We start from the raw sequence: 6000 nt of genomic DNA on the forward strand, positions 1-6000 counted from the left end.
TGAACATTGCCAAACTTTTTTGCATATGCCTGTGCAAGTACTGATGAATATGCTATTACTTGCACATGCAAACAAGTCTGTCAATGCTAATGCATGCATTCGTCTTAAAGGTACAGTAGCAAAAAACAGACTGGATGAGGACAGAAAATGATCATGGAAACTATGGCTGATTTTGATGCAAGAAACCTTGACTAATCATAAGTGAACATAAATGGGGGAAAACAAGACCAACAAACAACAAAAGTGTACTCTCTAAAAAATGCTGGGTCGTTTCAACCCATGTTTGGGTAAAATATGGACAAGTGTGATATTCGCGGGCGCAGTGTGAGGAGTCTGCAGTGCGAGACAGGACTGTAGATGTCAGATCTACTCTCTCTCTCTCTCAGGCGGAGATTTACAGTGCTAAAGTGTCACCTTGGCCACCCAGTGCAGACGGCGGGTGTTTGGCGATCTGACAGGTGCTGAGTGTGTCGACGCGTGAGAGTGTGTGTGTGTGTGTGTGTGTGTGTGTGTGTGTGTGTGTGCTTCAAGCCTGCTCTGTTCTAGCATACATACAACATGAGCAAATCCCCACAGCTCTCTTCTATAGCCAAATACTCAACAGAATACAGCCGGCTGTGATGCATCTTGCACATAAAAATTACTAGAGCTGCTGTAAATCACCAGTTAGGAGAGACACTACAGGTGAATAGGGTAACAAAATTTAAGCAGATATCACCATGATAATTTTATGTTTAAATATGCAAATTAGGCATTGTCTAATTAAATATGCACTAATTTGCATATAAAAAAAAAATGAAATCTGAGTACTGGATAAAGCCAGGTTCAAAATTCTTTTTTCATTGTGTTCACATATTAAATGGGAAAAATTATACAAATGTATGGATATCTACTTTTGTTATCCTGTAAATCAGAATATACTGTCAATAGCCTTAAAAAAATTAATTTCGCCATGTTTTTTGGAATAAAATGTTATATAAATCAGGCTAGGAATAATATATTTACAAATCCCTCTGTAAATGTCTTCATAATATAACTAGGTACAGGACTGGAAAGTTTGGTGTATATCGGTGCAACTGAAGTGGAGATTTCGGACTTGGAGAATGAGAGAAAAGTCATTTTGAGAAAACGGGCTTTAAAGATTTATCATCAGCCAATGAGATTGCGCATTCAGCCCTTTTACTTTCACGATTGGTTGCTGATAAAAAGGAAATGACCATATTTGGATCCGACAGCATTGTACAGGAGAGAGAGAGCTTTCCAGCGGTGTGTGTGATGACAGGGAGCAGACAGAGATCGCGGAGCAGCGGGAGGATTTACAACGCCAACTTTTGTTGAATTTAGGAGAAATCTACAGACGCAAACAGACAAAGTGTAATAAAATAAAGACCTAAATGTGTATTTCTGACTTTTTTTTCCACCACAAGTCTGAAAGAAGACGTGTTACTGAAGACAAATATCCCAAAATCTCAAAATTGACCAGTAAAAAAAAAAAAACTATGTTTTTGCCTGCCGTGTCTCGCCTTAACTCTATAATGCTGAGGCAGTCCATCAACCCTGTTATAAATAAACTAGTAAAATAAATTAAAATTAAAAAAAGTTCCAATCTGATAAGTATAACCCTATGTTTGCTCACGATGTGGAAAACATGGACGGAATCCTAGAATCCATTTTTATTTTATTTTTCATAAAAATGGGATTGTCAGTACAACATGGAATGTCGCATAAATTTGCTGCATGTCTCAGTGTATAAAGTAGATCTTAAGCAGAATGCACGAAAAAGCAGATCGTGACCAGTGGCCGTCAAGCTCCAAAAATGACAACAAATGATGCAAAAGCACCATTAAAAACGTCATGCAATAGGGCCAAAAATGCATGCTTTTATTGCTTTCACTGCATGCTTCTGTTTAAATCTGATGCGTTTAAAATATGTGCAAGAACGTATTATTTACATATTTGTATATTCAGAAACACTGTACAAGAGACACAGCAGAAGAACCTGCACATTGGTTTTGATGTTTACAACACAATACCGTAGAAGAACATGCTCATGAACTTCAGTGGTTCATAGATCAACTTTACATTATGTGGCTTCAGAAGACTTATTTGGGGCTTGAAATCACATCGCAATAGAGCGACAAGGAAACAGAAAACTGCTAAACATCTCTTGTTTTCCACGAAAGGAGAAAGTCAAGATGAGTAAATGATGACAATTATCATTGCAAACTCACTGCAAATGTGTATAAAGCACAATTTCACCACACTGTGGTCTGTCTCGGAGCAGAAAACAGTAACACTTGAAGAAATCGTGTACGGAGAAAACACCCCCAGATTAGTGGGTTCGCACGAGGACAACAAAGGATAAGCAGTGTACATCCAAATGGGACAGGATGATAATTTGGACGTCCTCCGAAAGGCCTTTTAATTATCAGCCCGTGTCTGAACCGTGTCTGCCCCCCGCTGGGCTGGAGAGTGTCACGGATCGGTCAGGAGAAGCGGGACGGGCGATATAAGGGCACCACCACGGATTCAATCACGCATGAGCCAAAATCCATCTTTCCTTTCATCCATCCATCTATTTCTCCTCCCAGCATCCCACGGGAGCCCTTCTAATAGAGCTCGCCCTCCTCCCTCTCGGCGTCCCAATCTTACTCTCAACCCTCATTTCTATTTCTGGCCCTGGAGCTCCAGCCTTTATAATTCACAGCCCTTTAAAGGAACGGTTCCTGTACTCCTCCTCATGTCATCAGAACCAACATGGAGAATTTGTGATGAATGTTCTCACAATGACAGTGCAAATCGATCACAAAAAAGGCACCCTCGTGCCATTCAAGTCTGTCTGATCTTCAGTGCGAAACTAAAGGAGATGTTAAACCAAATGCACGACAAAGCAGATCGCGAGCAGGGTCCGTCAAGATCTAAAAATGCAATGCAAAGTATCTTAAAAGTAGCTCATGCAACTGTGCATTATATTCAAAGTCTTTAAAAGTGTTAGAAACTGGTCCAAATGCATGCTTTTATTTGCTGAGTATAACAGTCAGACAGTTGAGTAGAAATCTCATGCATCCACACGTACAGCTGAGAGACATTATTCTAAACCCAAACTGAGGCAAAGCACACTTGACTGACTGTAATGCACACACAGAAGATGCCAGTGTGAAGAGACTGGATGCATGTTCACAACAAACGGTGTGATGGATAACACTGATTATCTGTAGTGCACGCCACCCTTTAAAACTTCAGCCTCCAAAGCTGCTTGCTTTATAGTTAAAGAACTGTCAAGCTACTAAGAAAAAGTAGACAGAGGCTACAAATTAATGATAAAAAACAAATATATCGTGAATATAATATAGTATATTATTTATTATATATTATAAGAAACTCAAAAAATTTGAATTTCGTGTAAAAGTTAATTTATTTCAATAACTCAACTTAAAAGGTGAAACTAATATATTATATAGACTCATTACATGCAAAGTGAGATATTGCAAGCCTTTACTTGTTATCATTTTGATGATTATGGCTTACAGCTTATGAAAATTTTCAAAATTTCTAAGATTTTGACTTTGGTGATTTCATAAGCTGTAAGCCATAATCATCAAAATTATCGAGTTTCACCTGTATATATGGCAAAAATATATATTTTAATTATTATATTTACAATATATTTATATACAAAGAAATGAAATAATAATAAATAAAAATTATATTATATTATATATTTATTTATTTATTTATTTATTTAAGATATTGCCACCCATTTTACCATATGCTAATGATAATAATGGAGGAAAAAAATTATTTACCAAAAATTATTAATGGTAAAGAAATAAATACATTCTAAAAATAATAATATAATTAATAATGTAATACAAAGTAATTGTACTAATTAAATGTATATGTAAAGGGCAATAATACTTATTTTTTATAATAAAAGATTTACATACTAAAATAAAATACAAAAAAATTATATATATTTAAGATATTGCAACTCATTTTACCATATTAATGACGCTAGTGCTAATAATATTATTAATAATAAATAAATATATATATATATGATTTATTATTAATAATATTATTAGCACTAGCGTCATTAATATGGTAAAATGAGTTGCAATATCTTAAATATATATAATTTTTTTGTATTTTATTTTAGTATATAAATCTTTTATACTGTACTTACAGTACTGTTTTATACTGTAAATCTTTTTATACTGTGACAAAAGACCGTAATTTCATGTTTTGTCAGGCTACGCTGCAACTTGTGTCTCAGTTGTAGAAAAACGTAGAATATTCTGACAACAGCTACTGAAAAGCACAGTTAAGCAACACTAGTTTCCTCCCTAACACTGTGTGCACATGAGAAGAGAGCACATGTTCAGGTCAAGGTCATGCGAGATGAGGCTCGTCACCAAAGCCACGCCTTCACACCTTCACACTGACCACTGAGGTCAGTAACAGGAACAAGACCACCTGCAGCGCTGATATTGATTCTCAATGAGGCTGCATTAAGTGAATCCTGCGCTGTCCCACATTGAGTCTGAAGCAGGGAATATGGGTTGAGGACGGTCACACACTGCATCTGAATTCAGCTGCTGACAAACACATTACAGGCAAGACATAAGGGTGTGTGATATGTATCGTAACTGTTGTTTTAACAATGTGGAAGCTGACATTATAGAGTGTCACTTGCTTTAATAGTGCATGCTTCCACTGCATGATGTAGCCTAGTAATAAGCAATAAGAATGACCTAAAATTCAATAAATGAGGTTAAAAATGACCTTCTACAAGATTTTTTCTAATATTTCTTTCTGATATAGTAAAGCAATATCACACCAAGCAAACATGCTGTTTTTCCAAAATATCAGCATGACTGTAAATATGATATTGATTTTATAAAACAGTTCGATAAACAAGAAGTTAATATTGTGAGTTATATTTTAGATACAATGTTTATGTTTTTGCTTAATTTCACTAAGGAAAATAGTTTTAAAAAGCCACAACAGAACCGTTTTGCACCGGAGACACACAGTTGTGATTCGTTCCTGAATGAATCAGTGTTTTAGAACAATTATCCATTCATAAAGACACTCGCTCCATTTCTGTATGAATCAGCGGTTTAAACGAATCGGCTGAATGAATGATTCAATGACTCAGTCAAAACCACAGTGACTTGGCATCAAACTACATTGAAAAAAATTGGTGAAGAAAATCTTTTTTACTCAGAAATTCTTGAATTAAACATGATATTTTCCATAATTTATGCGTAAATATTTTTTTGCAATGTAAATACATCCAAACGCTGCTTTAGATGTAGCTTCTGTGCAAAAATTCATTTTGTTGATACTGATTTCATTTCATTGGTAATAGCCAGTCTGATTATTCAGATTTAATTTGATTAAATGTAAGACTGCATACATCTAATAAGGCTAGAAAATCTGCCGACATAAAGGTAAAAACACCCTGAGTCAGTTTAGTAAGCACTTTCTATTCTGCATGTGTTCGTGATTGACATGATTGATTTCTGAATGGTGTCCTGATTCGATTAGACCTTGAACTCTGACACACAACAGCAAATAAATACAAGAACAACAGGGTGAAATACTATAGGGATTTTCACACTAGGCTTAACCCTGGGTTAACCCTGAATAATGGAACATTTAACCCTGGGTCAACCTACGTTTTACATCTCGCAACTGCTTTAGTCCTTGAAAAAAAAAAAAAGAGTGAAAAAATGCAGTACAGCAAGTTTCAGAAAACTCAACCAATCATAAACTGCCTTAATGCATGCCTCATTAAATATTAATGAGATTTGTACAGAAACTCACTGCGTTTAGTTTCAGCATCTGAGAAAAACAGCAAAAAATTTTACTAAAAACAAACACACTATATGATTTCCACATTTGCAGAAGAATGCATGACCAATGCACATTATACCTGTACATTTACCTGATTAACCTCATAGATATGCAAATAAGAAATGAAACTCGGGATTT

The 6000-nt window shown here is 35.5% G+C and overlaps 1 protein-coding gene across 2 annotated transcripts in view; it reads right to left on the bottom strand.

The window, feature by feature from the left end:
• tspoap1 (TSPO associated protein 1) overlaps positions 1-6000 on the bottom strand; it is a 137155-nt gene that overhangs the window by 114274 nt on the left and 16881 nt on the right. The window lies entirely within an intron of this gene.

Source organism: Leuciscus leuciscus, assembly GCF_965113295.1.
Source record: "Leuciscus leuciscus genome assembly, chromosome: 5".
NCBI lineage: Eukaryota > Metazoa > Chordata > Actinopteri > Cypriniformes > Leuciscidae > Leuciscus > Leuciscus leuciscus.